The 18612-nt window shown below is 35.6% G+C and overlaps 2 long non-coding RNA genes across 13 annotated transcripts; one reads left to right on the top strand and one right to left on the bottom strand.

Annotated features, from left to right (window-relative positions):
* The first annotated feature begins 3749 nt into the window (after nt 1-3749).
* LOC113303884 lies at nt 3750-14267 on the top strand. Of its 11 annotated transcripts, XR_003337855.1 has the most exons (19): nt 3750-3997; nt 4133-4202; nt 4305-4381; nt 5375-5477; nt 6620-6712; nt 6793-6878; nt 6966-7065; nt 8748-9336; nt 10259-10312; nt 10419-10455; nt 10590-10670; nt 10913-10965; nt 11573-11681; nt 12281-12349; nt 12453-12527; nt 12912-12992; nt 13114-13194; nt 13278-13514; nt 13835-14267. It is a non-coding gene; the product is annotated as an uncharacterized LOC113303884 (long non-coding RNA). The 11 variants fall into 11 exon arrangements; XR_003337860.1 differs by lacking the exon at nt 13278-13514 and having other exon boundaries at nt 8748-8850; XR_003337859.1 differs by lacking the exon at nt 13278-13514 and having other exon boundaries at nt 10262-10312.
* Nucleotides 14268-14677: 410 nt separating this feature from the next.
* LOC113303885 lies at nt 14678-18190 on the bottom strand. 2 transcript variants are annotated; one of them, XR_003337865.1, is made up of 8 exons: nt 17899-18190; nt 17580-17630; nt 16621-16899; nt 16471-16519; nt 15834-16184; nt 15455-15534; nt 15281-15376; nt 14689-14942 (listed from the first exon to the last, which is right to left on the bottom strand). It is a non-coding gene; the product is annotated as an uncharacterized LOC113303885 (long non-coding RNA). The 2 variants fall into 2 exon arrangements; XR_003337864.1 differs by having other exon boundaries at nt 14678-14942; nt 15455-16184; nt 17899-18187.
* Between the last annotated feature and the right edge of the window lie 422 nt (nt 18191-18612).

Raw genomic sequence — 18612 nt, 5'->3', positions numbered from 1 at the left:
TGTTTGAGTACATACATCCATGATTAAAATAATCTTGCGTTAGCTTCTAGTGATAATATTCTCTCACTCGCTAGGTATTTTCCTGGCCATTTGCGATGTACATTGACGCCAGCGCTGGCTCTAGGCAATCCCGTGTGTCATGTGGCGGCCTTGTTTGGTAAAATTTATGATTATCTATAATCATAAATAGATAAATGATTTTAGTATAATCATTTTTATAATAAATTTTCACAAACACATTTTTCAAATAATTGATTATCTTTGAAAAATGCTCTCAAAAAAGAGAGGAAAAAACAAGAAACCTATTATAGGGGCTCTAAACATTGGGTTTTGAGGGCTCACAAGATGATAAAATCGGGTTATGAAATAGTAATCAACAAAATCCCACATCCAACTATTTTTTGTAGTGGCTAAATTACCCTCCATGAATTATAAATTTAAATTTATTACCTGCTCCTTCTCTTTTCATTCATAAATCATGATGAAGATGATGATTATAATTTCATCATGATGAATATGATGATCATATACAAAAAAACTAAATTTATTTATCTTTTCCTTCTCTTTTCATTCATAAATCATGATGAAGATGAGGATCATAAAAATACCCTATTCTTTTTCTTTCTCTCTTCTTATTCTCCATCGGGATGAAGAAGACGATCACAAAAAGAAAAAACTAAGAAAACCCATCATTTATTTTTGCTTTTGAAAACCCCCAAATTCGAACTATAAGCTAACATACGGTTGGGAAAGTTCATATTTCCCAACCGTACGTACAAGTTACGGTATGGAAGTATGATTTTTTCGAACCGTAGAATTTTTGAACCCAGAATATACGGTTTGGAGTTCTTAACTCCACACCGTAGATGACTTACAGTTGGGTTTCCCAACCGTACGCACTGTCTACGGTTTGGTTTCCCAACCTTAGAAAGTGCGTACAGTTTGGAAACCCCAACCGTAGACAGTGCATATGGTTAAGAAACCCCACCGTAGACAGTTCTGATACTATTTTTTCAAAAACCTAATTCTATCGATTCCGACCTATCCATGCATAAAAACTAATGAAATAAGATGTTTTTTTTTTTACCTTATTAAAGTCATTGCGGGTGGATTAAGTGGTGTTAACCGATAATGAATTATTTTGAGAATTGATGATTAATCGAAGAAATAAACGATGAAGGTGATGGGAAGAAGAAAATGGAAGAGTTAAAAGGAGAGTAATGAAAACAAATTAGTTTAAAGTTTCAATATTTAATAGGTTAAGAATATTTTAGTATTTTTCTTATGAATTAGGTGCCCTTATCTTCATTATAGGATATTTGAATCCTTAGGAGCCCTCAAAATTCTTTTCTTGGAGCCCCTGTAATAAATTTCAAAAACAAATGATCTAGAATTTTTTTCTAAGTCCCTTATTATTTTTTTAGCTCTCTCTTGATAGTTTAGAGAAAATAAGAAGAAAAAACCCAAGTCAGTTTTATTGAAGAAAATAATTGATTATAATAATTTTTAAAAACAACTTTTTTTGTTTATGAAAATAATGGATTTTTTCAATTATGATTAAAATAATTAATTATTATAATGGTTCCCAAACACATACATAATCCATTATAATCTGTATAATGGATTATGGGCCCCTCTCTCTCTCTCCTCTCTATAGGTAATTTCCGGCATAAAGGAAAAAGTTTTCCGGCAAAGCTTTAATGCTCAGATCTAAAAAGATCTCAGCAATACCTGTATTAATCCTCTTATTCTAGCTTGATTTTCTGTGTGCCGAGAAAGAAATCAGGAAAAAAAAAGAACAGTAAACCTTAACTCAATATTCACCAGCAAACCCTAAAACTGCCGCCATGGTTTTAGCTGACCTCATCATCTAAATCCTCGATTCATCGGTCCTTCAAATTCATTTGGGTCGCTTGCTTTCATGTTAGTGTGATATCCCCTTCATTCCGAAGTTTTTATGATTCCCAGCTTGGATCTGTTGATGGGGGTTGGTTTTTCATCGAAGATTAATTGGGTATGATATTCTTCAATAACCTATGTAGCGTCGGATCCATCGACAATAAGAGGTAATTTTCCGATTTCCAGTTTGGTTCCTCCTCAATCGCCTCATCGAAGAAGTAGAAAATTAGTCTATGGCCACTATTACCTATTATGTCATACCCTGATGTTAGATCTATTCTTGAAGCTTCAATTTTCATGGTATTCCCAGAGACTAATGTTTTTTAATTTCCGATTTCCTAAAACCCTATGAGATCAATCGTTTCACATACCTGTCTCTCAGATTAAACCTTTAGTTTCCTAATTGTTTAATTGAACCTTGATTATCAATACCCTGTTTGCCGGTTTATGTAGGTTGTAATCGAATTTAGATTTTGCTTTTGGCATTCTTCATGTTTGCTTTCTTATAATAGTGAAGGCCCCTGTATGTTTCCTAACTGTTTTCCACAATTTCTAGTTTTGAATGTTGAAAGGCATGTAGCTCTATCCACCAGTTCCATTTTGAGTTTTATTTGCTGGTTAAGTGTGTTGGTGGTTTCCTTTCGTGTTTGTTTTGTCTCACAACCTTGTATCTTTGCTTTTCTTGGTAATTTTGTTCGATGTGTTTTGAAATTTTTGTTTTGTTTGCTATGGCTTAATTGGTCCCCGTTAATTATTAGTTTATCTACCAAGGAATTGCGTCTTTCCTTGCGGTTGTTTTTCTCTGATCTAGATTAGGTCTTCTTGAAAGTTTTTTGAATTGGGTTTTTCCTTTTAGTCTCTGGGATAATAATGTTGAGCTCTAACCTTCGCAATCCAAGAAAGTATTTCCAGTATTATCCATAAGCCAAGATTAATGACTAAATCACCTTGGTACTCTATTAGATCATCCGTATATTTAGACCAAGATGAGCTTATTGTCACCATCGGAAGCAATATTATTTCTAAAATTGCTGGAATGTATCACAGCTTCATGTTTCATAATATCACAACAACAAGCATAAACCCCATTTGATATGAATGGGCCGGTGAATCTGTCACCTCTACTTGATATTTTCTATCAGTGTCTGAGTACTTTACCTTTCAACAAAGTTTTAATGTTAATTGAGTCTGTAATTCCATTTTATTTTATTTTTTCTGTTTTGTTACTTTTCCAGTTCAATATCCTTTAGTAACTCTAGCAGTAGTAGTCCTTTAGTTGTATATCTGATTGTATCCTGCTTTTAGTTTACTAAATTTGTAATAGCACTGTTAGCTTTTAGAACTACATCCTCAAGATCAGAAGATTGGATACTTCTTCAAGTCACATTCATTTCCAAAATCCCAAGTTGAAGATATGAATAACGCTGGAGAACAAGGAGGTAGACAGACTATTATCTCGAATTATTTGCATCGAAACACATCACCACCATTCAAGTTCCTATGGACTCAGATATGTCCATCAAAAGTACAACTTTTCTTGTGGAAAGCATTCGTCGAAGGCCTTTGGATCATCGACAACCTCATCCAGAACCACTCCACCATTTGCAACACCTATCCCCGATGCAACTTTACTCGAGAGATTGATTCTCACTTTTTATTTCTCTACCACTTTATTACCGTTTTTGTATTTGAATTTTCGGGTATTGAATACCCTCTTGTAACAACTTCTTAATAGTTCAATAAATATCATGCTTCAAAAAAAATAAATAAAAATAAACAAAAATATGTGCTGATAATATTAATCCATTATAATAATGGTTACCGAACAGCCAGCGTATTCTCTCTCTCTCTCTTTTTTTTTTCTTCTCGAAACCATCGTTAGTATCGCAAAATATAAAACCTCTTTCACTTTCCCAATCAAGAAATTCTGCATCTCTTTGAATCCCGTAGAAGCTTCGTCATTCATTATACTTCTTTTTTAGGGTTTTCATTTTAGGAATATGTTTAAGGTTTCATTTTTTATTTGTTTTTCGCTCTTTAAGAAAAACAAATCACACACACTCTCTGCAAGTAACAGCCATGAGACCTCGAATCAGAGGTAAAACACATCTCTTACTCTTCTTTCTTCATGTTGATTATCTATTTACTGTCCAGTAGTTCTAATCCAATGTATTTTTGGGGATTTTTTTAATTAGTTTTTGACCTAATTTCAATATTTGGTCACCGTTAACAGGTTGGACTGGTCGATTATGATTCTCAAGTTCCAATTGGTGCTACTCCAGTTCCAGACTGGTTACTAAATGGTAATTCTTTTCAAGTTGCAATTAGCCCATGGCAATGTTGCAACATTGTTCAGCTGTAGCTTGTAGGATGCTTATGATTTTCTACATTTTGTTCATATGCAGCTGCAAAGGGAAACCTTGTTTTCTTACCAGTTCTGGCCTTTGCTTCTCAAGAAAATGAAAAGGGTGGTAGATATCCCGTAAGTACAGCACATTGTTCATGGGTGCTTTCTTAGTTTATTGTGATTTTTAATATTAAATTGATTCACCATTGAGTAACACTAAACATAGTTAGTGTGGTTGAGCATACTTTTCTAATTTGGACTTCAAACGTGCTTGATTTCCTTTAGTTTATAATAATGTGTTTATTCAAATTTCCAACGTTTGGTTCTGGAAAAAATAGTAGTCTTCTTGAACTGTTCACATCTCCTAGAACTTTTCACATCATGTACATCACATGCTGTTCTACACCCAATCTCTTTTTTATTTCTTTTTGTTCAGTGGTATGTGCTTGTCACTCGTCATTCCAGTAAAATACCTGTCTTTCTGAATATTTTACCTAGATACAGTTTTATTAAATGGCTTACTTTTCACTATGAATGAAATGAACTAGCACCAAATTGTTTTCTTTTTATTATTTAACATTTACTTTTAGGGTTTTCGTTTCCTTACCTATTTATGTTTCCATTGTCAGATGAAACATGCTAATATACTAAATCTAATCTTTAATGGTAAAGATTAGTGATAAAATTGAATTTACCTATGGGCAGTTATTGATGTTTTTCCCGTCTGTCTTACCATTTGTCAAAAATTCACATGTCGACTAGTCGAAAACTAGTTTCCGTTTGTCTACTCTGCTACTTACTAATTGGCTGATTCTGTCTACCATGCTACTTACTGATGGGCTGCTTGTGACACGATAGATGGACAATACCATAAGTTGAGAGTAGGTGACTGCATAGTTATTGGATTCTGTACAACGTGAAAACTTTTTTAATCTAGTTACAGTTTATGAGGTGTGCATATACAATTATGGCATGCATTTTTTGTAGAGCCACCCTTTACTTTGTGAGCTGTATGCATCAGAATCCACATGCCTGTCTGTGATTTTATTTATTCCCCCTTCAGATGCATGTTTCCTCCAAATTTACTTGTAATGTTTTTCTTACTATCTTTTTTGTCTTTTTCTTAAGGAATTGTTTATGCAAATGGGATAAAGGAATCTAGACTCAAGTCATGTACAGCAAATTTGCTACGGATGGGAGTGACTAAACTATTGTCTACGACGGGAAGGAGGTTAGTTTGGTTTTCCTTATCAGTACTTACCAAAATTTTATTTATTAAGGTATTTAATTATTGAATATTGAGTTACCAGAATAGGATTATTGAGTTAAACAAGTCCAATAAATATAGAACATTGCAAATCTATGTTTACTTTGTTTAGACATCCAAAATGACTTTCACGAATGCACATTTCCCATACTACGTTGCAGGATCCCACTTTGTGTTTTAGTGATGGAATATAAAAAGATCTTTCTATTCAGTGGGACTAGTATTATTTTTCAGATTAGTAGGTTCTTATCCTGTAACAATATTGTATATCACATTTAACTTCATTGCATACGTCATTTCTCATGTTAATGTTGGGACATAATATGGTACATGTTCACAAGGGGGAGGAGTAAGTTTGATCTCATGGATGCTTTGGGCAAATTATTCCAATGTCACTCTACAACAAAGGGTTGCAGTTAACAAATGTCCATTTTGGTGATATTGTTTTTAAAGATCTGCTCAAAATTAAAATCATTGACCCATCTTGGAACCTTGTAACTGTTAATTTAGCTCCCTAAGGTTGGGGATAAACACCATCTATCGAGTGTTACTGGATGTACCTTGCAGTGAGAATAATTGACCTTGGCTTTTGCATTACCACCTTTCTCTCGTGGAGTTGTTCTTGTCATTATATAGGAGCTTATTGAGTCTGGTTAGTTAAAGCACAAAAAGTATGGAAGATATACAAAATTGTTTGTTCTCGCAGAAGGTAGATTCTTCCTTTCTGTTAGCGCAAGAAGTTTCTGTAACATCCAGGTTAAGAATTATGGACGCCCAAATGGCCGTTTTTGAAAGTTGTGGTTGCTCTCCGTTTTAGAGTCATATAAGCTCAAACATGGATATCGATTTCCTATCTTTCAATAAATGTGCTGATGACAGCAGAACTCAAAAATTAAGTTTTCCTGATTGATGAACCCTTCTTCTATCATGTCATCTTGATTGGCATCCTTGTTCCCCTCCTAATTTGCTCGTTCCTATATACATTTCAATCATTTGTATTATCTGAATCACCCTCTATAGTAGCTTCTACTTGGTTTTATTGTCTTTGACGTTATTCCTTACAGTGTATGAACCTGATAAATTGTTAATTCATGGTTCTGCTGCAGCAACTGATTCTTGCAGCTATCGGGATGGTGGATGCTAGTTCCAAACCTGGCGGATACATTGTTTACTCAACTTGCTCTATAACGATTCCAAAGGTTTTTGCGATTCCCTTGTTAGAGTCATAACCAATATGTTAATTCTTTTTTACGTAACAGTCTAAACTTACTGCTTGCAGAATGAAGCGATTATGGATTGTGCTCTCAAGAAGAGGGATGAAAAATTTGTGCCATGTGGGCTAGATTTTGGACGCCCTGCCCCTGGGTAAGTTTCAATAGTTCACTGTTCGCATGAATCCCTGATGAATATAATATAATATCCCACTTCTTTAACCTTCTTGGTTACTTCCAGGTTTACTCGCTTTATAAAGCACCGGTTTCACTCTTCATTGGACAACACTAGGCGTTTTTACCCTCATGTTCTAAACGTGGATGGTTTTTTGATGGCCAAGGTATTGTTGCACTTTATCTCGTAATTTACACATAGTGATGTGCGCAAGCATTCATGCATATTGGTTGGAGTTCTTTTGAAAATAATAGAAAAGATACGTGATTATTAGAAAAACCTAGCTTTCTTTCTAACTTCTTTTTAAACAAAGTTGTATATAGAAGCTACGTTGATGTCTAGGAACAAGTCAAATTAGGTATGCGTCGAAGTTGATTACCATTCTTCCTCTGGATGCCTGGGAGTGTTATGAAACATACCGCGTCTAAGTCACTAACACTAACTGTTTATATTTAAGTGGTGAACATTTTGGGATGGTGTTGTTCTCAGAACTTGTTTTCAGGATATCTGTATCAATTCCCACGCCTATAGTCAGAAAATTCATGTACGTTTTGTGGCAACACTGAAGTATCAGAAAACCACATGCACAATACTGTGCTAATACCAAATAGCATTAGAGGGTGTTTGGTATAGCGAAAAGCCAGAAGTTAATTTTGGGAACACAATCATAGAATGTCCTTTTCAAGTAAATTGTTTTTGCTTCTAACTTCGGGGATCGACTTCTTCTATTGGAGAAGCAGAGCACTTCCGGTATCCAAACACTCTTAGTGCCTTACCTAAGTGCTCTCGTCTCTCTTTCCTATTTTCCTTCTCGGTCACAAAATAGAAAACCTCTATCTTTCCAATCATGGTTGCTTTCTTAGTTTATTGCGATTTTTAATATTAAACTGATTCACCATTGAGTAACACTAAACATAATGTGGTGTGGTTGAGCATACTTTTCTAATTTGGACTTCAAATGTGCTTGATATTCCTTTAGTTATAATAATGTTTTTATTCAAATTTCCAACGTTTGGTTCTGAGAAAAAAGTAGGCTTCCTGAACTGTTCACATTTCCTAGAACTTTTCACATCATGTACATCACATGCTGTTCTATCACCAATTTGCTGTCTAAATGTGATGCCATATCTCTTTTTTATTTCTTTTTCTACAGTGTTATGCGCTTGTCACTCATCATTCCAGTAAAATACCTGTCTTTCGGAATATTTTAGCTAGATATAGTTTTATTAAATGGCTTACTTTCACCATGAATGAAATGAACTAGCACCAAATTGCTTTTTTTGTTATTCAACATTTACTTTTAGGGTTTTCGTTTTCGTTCCCTCACATATTTAGGCTTCCATTGTCCCATGAAACATACTAATATACTAAATCTAATCTCTAATGGTAAAGATTAGTGATAAAAATTGAATTTACCAATGGGCAACTATTGATGTTTTTCCGGTCTGTCTTACCATTTGTATTAAATTCACATGTCGACTAGTCGAAAACTAGTTTCCGATTGTCTACTCTGCTACTTACTTATTGGCTGCTTTTGTCTACTCTGCTACTTACTAATGCTGGTCGTGACACGATAGATGGACAACACCATAAATTGAGAGTAGGTAACTACATAGTAATTGGATTCTGTACAACGTGAAAACTTTTTAATATCTAGTTACAATTTATGAGGTGTGCATATACAATTATGGCATGCATTTTTTATAGAGCCACCCTTTACTTTGTGTGCTGTATGCATCAGAATCCGCATGTCTGTCTGTGGTTTTGCTTATTCCCCCTCCAGAAGCATGTTTCCTCAAAATTTACTTGTAATGTTTTTCTTACTGTATTTTTTGTCTTTATCTTAAGGAATTGCTTATGCAAATGGGATAAAAGAATCTAGACTCAAGTCATGTACTGCAAATTTGCAACGGATGGGATTGACTTAACTATTGTCTACGACAGGAAGGAGGTTAGTTTGGTTTTCCTTATCATTACTTACCACAATTAATTTATTGAGGTATCTGATTATTGAATATTAGTTACCAGAATAGGATTATTGAGTTAAACAAGTCTAGTAGATATGGAACATTGTGAATCTATGTTCAGACATTCAAAATGGCTTTCACGAATGCACATTTCCCATACTACTTTGCAGGATCCCACTTTATGTGTTTTAGTGATGGAATATAAAAAATCTTTCTATTCAGCCAGAGTAGTATAATTTTTCAGATTAGTAGGTTCTTATCCTGTAAATAAGATTATATATCACATATAACTTCGTTGCATAAGTCATTTCTCATGTTGATGTTGGGACATAATATGGTACATGTCCACGAGGGGGAGGAGTAAGTTTGATCTCATTGATGATTTGCCCAAATTATTTCACTCTTCATTGGACAACACTAGGCGTTTTAACCCTCATGTTCTAAACGTGGATGGTTTTTTCATGGCTAAGGTATTGTTGCACTTTATCTCGTAATTTACATATACTAATGTGCGCAAGCATTCATGCATATTGGTTGGAGTTCGTTTGAACAGAATAGAAAAGATACCTGATTATTAGAAAAACCTAGCTCTTTTTCTTTCTATTTAAACAAAATTGTATGTAGAAGCTACGTTGATGTCTAGGAACAAGTCAAATTAGGTATGCGTCGAAGTTAATTACCATTCTTCCTCTGGATGCCCAATAAAGTTTTGGGAGTGTTATGAAATATACCACATCTAAGTGTCTAACACTAACTGTTTATCTTCAAGTGGTGAGTATTTTGGGAGGGTATTGTTCCCAGAACTCGTTTTCAGGATATCTGTATCAATTCCCACGCCTATATTCAGAAAAATCATGTACGTTTTGTGGCAACACCGAAATATCAGAAAACCACATGCACAATACAAATGTGCTAATACCATATAGCATTAGAGGGTGTTTGGATACACTTTGAAAAAGTTACTTTTTGACTGAATTCAATGGAGAAGTAACTTTTCGAAGTATATCCAAACACCCTCTAATGCTATTTGGTATTAGCGAAAAGCCAGAAGTTAGTTTTGGGAACTCAATTATAGAATGTCCTTTTCAAGCAAATTGTTTTTGCCTCTAACTTTAGGGATTGACTTCTGCTATTGGAGAAGCAGAGCACTTCTGGTATCCAAACACACTCTTAGTGCGTTACCTAAGTGCTCTCGTCTCTCGCTCCTATTCTCCTTGTCGGTCACAAAATAGAAACCTCTATCTTTCCCAATTAAAAATCTGCATCTCTTCTTATTCCGTAGAAACTTCATCATTCATTATATTTTTTTGTCTTGATCAGTTAATTTTTAGGGTTTTCATTTTAGGAATATGCTAATGTTTCATTTTTTTCCTCTGTTTTTCGCTCTCTAAGAAGAACAAATCACACACACACTACAAGTAGCAGCTATGGAACCTTCAATCAGAGGTGAACACATTTCTTACTCTTCTTCGTTCATGTTTATTTACTATCTATACGTTGTTGGTTTTTACCTAATTTGAGTGTTGGCCTCACCTGATGTAATCATTATCAGGTTGGACTGATCGCATATGATTCTCAAATTCCAATTGGTGACTCCAAAATACATGGCTGGTTACTACATGATAATTATTTTCTGATTTGCAACTAGACATGACAGTATTGCAACATTGTTCGGCGGAGGCTTTTGGATGCTTATGATGTTTTACATTTTGTTCATATGCAGTAGCGAAGTGCAAGCAGCAAGCTCCATTTTACCTGTTATGTCCCTTGCTCCTCAAGATAATGAAAGGGTGGTTGATATGGCGTAAGTACCGCGCGTTCATTGGTACTTTCTTAGCTTATTTCGATTTTTATTTACGTACCAATTCACCATTGAGTAATGTAGTGCGGTTGAGCATACTTCTCAAGTTTGGATTTCTAATGTCTGCTTTGAACTGTTCAGGTCTCCTAGAACTTTTTATGTACATACATTTCATGCTGTTCAACCACCAGTTTGCTCTTTAAATTTGATGCCATCTCTCTTTCTATTTTTATTCTCTCTTTCAGGGCTACACCTGGTGGTAAAACAACCTATATTGCAGCTCTTATGAAGAACTGTGGTATGTTCCTCTCACTCACTATTTCTGTCATACCAAATATTTTAGCTTGGTACATTTTTATAAAAGGGCATAGTTTCACTATACCAGTACCAAATTGTGTTTTATTATTCACATTATCTTTTAAGGTTTTCATTTCCTTACCTATTTAGGTTTCCTCTGTCACATCAAACATGCTAATATGCTAAATGTAACTTTAATGGTAAAGATTAGTGATAAAATCAAACATACCTATGGGCAAGGATTGAGGTTTTTCTGGTGTGTCTTACCATTTGTCAAAAATCTACTACGAGAACTAGCTCTCAGATTCTGTCTACATACTGTGCTGCTTACTTATGAGCTGCTCGTGACAGGATAGATGGACAATAAAATAAGTTAAGAGTGGTAACTGCATAGTATTGGATGCCGTACAACGTGAAACCTTTTTTAATCTAATTACATTTTATAAATACAAATTATGGCATGCATCCTTTTTATAGAATTTTTATGAAGCCACCCTTTACTTTGTAATTTGTATGCTGTATGCATTGCATGTCTGTTTGTTCCCCTTCGGATTCATGTTTTCCCAAATTTTACTTGTAATTCTCAGTTTCTTACTCTGTTTAATCAGGAATTATTTATGCAATGAGATAAAGAAATCTAGACTCAAGTCACTTACTGCAAATTTGCAATGGATGGGAGTGATTAACACTATTCTCTATAGCTACGGTGGGAAGGAGGTTAGTTTGATTTTTCTTATCATTACTTACCAAAATTAGATTCTTGAGTGATCTAATTATTGACTATTGAGTTACCAAAATAAGATTATTGAGTTAAAGAAGTCTTCTCGATATGGAACATTACGAATCTATGTTTAGACGTTCGAAATCGCTTTCACGAGTGCCTATTTCCCTTAATATTTTAGGTTAATATTGCAGAATCCCACTTCACGTGTTTTAGGGATGAAGTATAAAAAAATATCTCTGTTCAGTGGGAACAATATATTACTTCAGATTAATAGGTTCTTATCCTGTAAAGATTTTAATTTATCCCATATAAATTCATCGTCTACATCATTTCTCGTGATGGAGCATAAATACATAATATGGTACTTGTCCACGAGGATTCATTGTTGGATATGACCAAAATATTTCAATGTCACTCTAAAACAAAGGTTGCAGCTAGTGAATGTTGTATTATTAAACATGCATTTTGGTGATATTCTGCTTAAAATTGAAATCATTGACCCGTCTCGGAACTTTGTATATCTCAATCATATTTTGGAGCGAGACAAGTTTCATCTACAAGGTATTTAATAACATCTAACTGTTAATTTCAGCTCCCTAAGGTTTTGGAGATGAACACCGTTGATCGAGTGTTATTGGATGCAACTTGCAGTGGGAGTGCAGTAAGTGACCTTGGCTTTTGCATTGGCACTTTTCTCTTGAGGAGCTGGCCCTCTTATATGTTTGTCATTATATGGGAGCCTATTGAGTCTTGTTATGATGCAGATTATTTGTAAATATGAATCAGTTGAAGCATCAAAAATTCTGGAGGATATACAAGATTGTGTGTTCTTGCAGAAGGTAGATTCTTCCTCTCTATTAGCACAGGAAGTCGCTGTAATATCCAGGTTATTAATCATGGATGTCAAATTGCCCGTCTATGAAATTTGTGGCTGCTTTCCAATTTGGAGTCGTATAAGCTCAAACATGGGTATCAAAAAACTAAATTTTCCTCGGTACAACTTAGATACTGGGGCAGTGGGGCTCCTAATTAACCATTCTGCTGCATGTCATCTTTATTGGCCTTCCAGTTCCCATCCTAATTTGCTTGTTTCTATATACATTTCAATCATCTGACCTATCTAGATTACCCTCTATAGTGGCTTCCACTTGGTTTTCTCGTCTCTTTCATTATTTCTTATGGTGTATGAACCTGATAAGTGTTAAATTATGTTTCTATTGCAGCAACTGATCTTTGCAACCATTGATATGGTGGATGCTGGTTTCAAATCTGGCACATATATACTTAACTCAACCACTCCATAGGTTTGTACAGTTCCCTAGTTTTTTGTTTTTGTTTTTTGTTTTGAAGCATGGTTCCCTAGTTAAAGTCCAACTATATATATGTTACTTTTTTTACATAATAATCTGAACTTTCCGCTTGCAGAATGAAGCGATTATAGATTATGCTCTCAAGAAGAGGGATATACAACTCCTGCCATGTGGGGCTAGATTTTGGACGCCCTGGGTAAGCTTCAATATTTCACTGCTTGTATGAATCACTGTTGAATGTAATTTTCCACTTCCTTAAACCTTCTTGGTTTGTTCCAGGGATTTATCGCTTTAGAGACCACCGATTTCACCCCTTATTGGACAAGACTAGGCATTAGTGTCCGCATTCTACAGATGTAGAGACAGCGACAATGAATGTAAATTTGGAGACCAGTAGCTCCGGGCTATAATCTCTAGTTAAACTCTAGTTATGCTGGGTCCAAGAGCATAGCTCAGTGGTATCCCATCAACTCCAGTAAGGAGGAAGTCAGGGGTTCGATCCCCACCGTGGTAGAGGTTTGTATTTAATTAGTTGTATAGAGGGGTTTGGCGGGGTTGGATCTAGCAGTGGGGCTAGTCCAACTGGCTGGATTTGAGTAGGGGCCTGGGTCCAGCTTTAGCCTATTAAAAAAAACTCTAGTTATGCTAGAAACAGATTTGGTTCTATTTTCTAGGTATCATATGGTTTCAGCCTTCCTGGTAGTGCTGGTAAAGGTCGGGCAATGTACGTGGTTATGGTTTCTGTTTCGATTGCCTAGTCATTGTCGTGATTTTAAACTCGTCAAGGTTTTGATTTCATTGCACTGCTGAGTTGATATTTTGTTACTCAAATGAAGGTTGGAAGTTGGAGCAGAGAGGAGGAGAAGAAGTCCCTGACAAGGCTCGGAGACGACGGAGACATTGACCCTGGAGTAGGTTCAAGACCTAAAACTTTTGGTCTCTTTCCTAGTGGTTCTTTGAATAGCAAAACTAACAGTGGGTCTACTCGCTTAGACATTGATGTGTAAGGTGATCAGAGACTAAACTAGCTAATTTCAGAATGAATTGTTACTCCTTTTAGAGTCTCGTAGTAGTTTTTCAGAATGAATTGTTACACCTTTTAGAGTCTCCTAGTAGTTTTTCTATAGGTCTTAAATCTGGTAATTTTTCTAGACACAAAACAGAAGAATCATCAAAGGGCTATTCAACCAATCTATTGTATTTGTAATTAACCCCGACTTCTTTTATTGTACGTCTGAAAAATACATGTGCGGTACTGCAGTTCCTGTACCCAAGCAATCGTGAACTTTGACGACATGATTTGCTCTTTTGTTATGAGATTATGAATGAAGGAAATTCATTACAGATTACGCACCACTACAAAAAAGAAGGCCTCTTGGGACGGCCAAAAAAACGTCCCAGTAGCCCAAAAGCCGTCCCAAAAGGTATTTTGGGGACGGTTTTAGCTTCTAGGGACGGTATAATTCTACCGTCACCAATACTTCTAGGCACGGTTTCATGTTTTAGGGACGGCTAAATACTTTTCTAACCGTCCCTAGATGTAACTCCAACGGTGGCAGTCACCAATAGTAACGCCTAAAATGCGTTGCTAAAATTTGAAAAAATTGGTAATGAACTTTCTTAGTTTCTTTGGCAGGATGCCTTTCCCTTTACCCTTCTGAACATTCATTCACACAGGATTTTGTCCCAAAATACATTCTCATTCATGAAATCAAGTTGTTCACAAAAATGATTTAAACATTTAGAATAACAAGTCTCATACAACAAAAGAAAAAACTCCGCAAAAACAATCAAAAGGTGATGTCTCAGGCTACCATAGTTGTACACAACTTGGACGTAAACGGTGCACCATCTGCACTGGAAATGTATTTGACTGCTTCTGCTCCAGAACGACCTTTATTGCTCCGCAGCATTAAATTCCTACCATCTACCATCATCGAAATTCTGCAAAAAAACAAACTTAGTATAGAATGTCATTGATCGACGTACATGAAGAACGGAACCAAAGTCTCTAACCTAAATAAATTCACCTCACCGTAGAGTTAAAGTTGAACACAAGAAATATCCTAGAACCAAATTATCAGCATCTCAGGTTGTCGTAGGCATTAAACAAGTGGTATTTTAACTCACATACACAGTTTACTTACGAGAAAAATGGAAATGAACAAACCAAATAGGGCACAACAATAAATACTATTGGGACAGGGATGGAGGAATAAATACTCAGTTTATGGGTTTGCATTTCCAGTTTGTGTTATGCCTTTGGAGGAGTTCTGACTCACCTCAATTAGAATATATGGGATAAGGCCCATACCGTTGGCACATGGCACCAAAATTTCCACTGAACTGCCAGTACCCTGCCGCATTTCCATTTGACCCTACAAGTAAATCAATTTCAAAAGTTAGGCTAATTCGTATTACAACAGCAAAAAAACAGATATGACTCGAAGCTTTACCTCTTTTGTGTATTCCCCAGTGTGTCACTGTGTTGAACCTTTTGTTTGGCCCTATTTTCACTATTCTTAGCCGCTAACTCCTGTTTCAAAGCAAAATAAATTAGTGCGCTTGAATGCTTAAAAAGTGTACAAATAAAGAATCCACATCTCTCAAACAAACAGGAGTGCAATCTCTCAAACAAAACGAAGACAAAAATGAAAACCTTAACATCAAACTCCAATATTATATACAAAAGGACTAAGGATCATGTAAACAAGATCAAAGCAAACAAAATGCGAGAAAATGAAGATCAAACTAAGGATAAACCAAGGATCGGGTATTTGGTTGGTCATTTTCTTCAACCGGGGCGACACAAAGGTTACCAAGTGCATACGCTACCTCATTTCTTATGTCGAATGGAGCAGCAGAAAGAAGATGTAGCAAAAGGCAATGTCTCGCTAAAGTATATCAACTTCTTATGAGCAAGAGTACCTGCTGCTATGTTGGATATAAACCAGGCTGCCTACTATAGCGCTAACAAAAATATCAGAGGTGAGACAAATATAATACTACATAAGAGTTGTTAGTAAGGAAAGCATACCTTTTTCAACACCCGATGCTCACATCTCAAGCAATTTACAAGAGCTAACACGACGTTTTCTAGAAACTTCAAATGATTCAGTATCTTTGAATGTTAAGTGATAAAAGCTTTCGTTGCACATAGTAAAAATCAGAAGGGAATCACCTAACCTGTAATATCATGTCCAGCAGTAAGTACATATAAGTTTTGTGACAGTCACTGTCTATGAGATTACCTAGGCTCCGTACAAACAAATAACACTCAGCAGTATGCAACACAAATGCTAGAACCCAGACCAGGGGAAGATTTATAGGCTATTTAAAGTTTATGAAATGCAAGTGAACGTTCAGATTTCGTCCTTCATGTGATAATATGTGGCACAGAGCTATCCTTTTACAGATTCAAACGTTTCACATCCATTTACTCTAATTAGAAAATATGAAAGCAGTAAATTACCAAAACACTAGCATGAGGATCACGGTAGTTTTTGAACATTGTGACGAGCCTGAAAGTGTGGAGAAATATTGAATCAGTAGAAAAATATTGAATCGGTCTTGTCATAATGCAGAGTTATCAAACAATGTAATATCAAGGTGATCAAATTACCTTGGTGATGAGGCTCAGATCTGGTGGATATGCGTCTCCATTAGCAAACCTAGCAGCCTGTTCACTTGCATATGGCTGCGGTAAACGATAAATTAGCTTACCTGGCCAAGTAAACATCTCACCTTCATCATTAGTTCCATCTTCGACCTCAATCTCAGCAGCCATAGCTTCGTCTCCTCTTCTGTATATGCAACACCGACAAGATCACTGTATGAAATTAGAGACACTGAATGGCAAGATGCACAAACTTGTTGATAAACCTGATGACCACGATGAATCCTGTTCACACATAATTTCATAATGTTATACGATATCAAGAGAATTCTAACGAAAATCAAAAACACAGTCATATCCAATAGATGATTCGTGCTAAAGATTGCAGCACAGTTCTCACTACTTAAATTCGGTGACAAACCAACAATACTTTGAGACATGACAACAGTTTTCGTTATTGTTTAACTATCTTAAAGAAATATATACAAATATCCACTTATGATGAATGATCAGAGCAACTCATAATTCCTCAAAGTTCTCCAATATATTAATCAAATAAAAAATGAGAATCAGAAATGTATAAGATCAAATCACACGTCACAGAGTGCTCAAAATTTGCAGGTAGATATGCACGTGAATCAACCTGAACTCCAAAAAATAGTTACAATAGGATCTCATATCTGTCTTCGGAAAATAACAAAATGTACAGCGGAAATTGAGGAAGAACAGGGTATATACCAGTAATGGCCTATTGGACCAACAAATTCAAAACCAAACCCACTAGTGATAGCTGCTCTTTTCCAATCGACATTGAACTTTTCATCCACATAAAGGTCAGTTACAATAGTATACGTTTTTTGCATTTCTCTTAGACGATGAAGTAGCTTTAACAAAGAAGGCAATACAACACACCAAAATCAAATGAATTCTAAGAAATGAAAACCAAAACTTTCTTCATAGGTTACCTGTTATAACCCTTGAATCCTAGCAAAACTCTGCCCTAGACTCGATAAGTCCTGCATTGCAACAGATTCAATTCAAAATTGTCAAACTCAATCATTAAAACTCTCCAATTGAACAAAAAAATAACAGATTCAACTGAAACTTATCAAACTCAATCAATAAAATTCTCCAATTGAACAAAAGAATAACATTTTCAATTCAAAATCGAGCAAATGAATCGATAATATACTGCGAATTCCCGAGAACAACCTTAAATTCTTCGTTTCAAACAACAGATCGGAAAAAATTTCAAGGGAAGGAGAATGAGAATGAGATTTTTACCTAAGTTTGCATAATAAATCCGTTAGATGTGAACGAGTTCGCGGAGATGGAGATGAAAGTGAAGATCGATTTCACAAATGGAGATCTGGAAATAAGAAATTTCTAAAGAGGACTCACGAAGTAGAGCTTAGGTTTAATTTTAGGGATTTCAAAACCTTGTTTGAGAAGGAGAGAAAGAAGATGAAGACAGCTGAAATTATAACCATGATAAAGAGTGGTCGAAGTAATTGTCGAAAACTAGCGGACGCTCAAATACAAACCGTCCCAACTAATGGAGCAATTGGGATGATTTGTGCTTACTTCCCAAATACACGTCACTTGGGACGGCTACGATGTGGCTGTCCTAGGGACGGTTTTTTAAAAATGACCGTTCCTAGAAGCCTTCTATTTTATAGTGCACCAAGGCTTGGCAATGACCTTAAGTTAGTTATTCCTCTCTAGTGCATAACTAAACCGTACACTTTAATACGGAATACTAATCGGATGTAACTTTAAGAAAACAGTCATTAACTTAATTTAATCATAGAAAAAGCTAACATATCAAACACTAGCAAGTGATCCAGTATAAGCAGATCCTAAAGCCATATTTCTCCTCAAGTGGCAATACTCATTTTCCAACCAAAAACAGCGCACAAGGCATGAAAGTTTAAAACCCATGCCTATCATGATTCCATAAATGAAAAAACTCGTGAGTACTAGATCACCTAATTGATG

This window comes from Papaver somniferum, chromosome 8 (genome assembly GCF_003573695.1).
Source record: "Papaver somniferum cultivar HN1 chromosome 8, ASM357369v1, whole genome shotgun sequence".
Lineage (NCBI taxonomy): Eukaryota > Viridiplantae > Streptophyta > Magnoliopsida > Ranunculales > Papaveraceae > Papaver > Papaver somniferum.
Note: the sequence above shows the minus strand (reverse complement) of the source record. Positions and strands in the feature narration are given on the sequence as shown.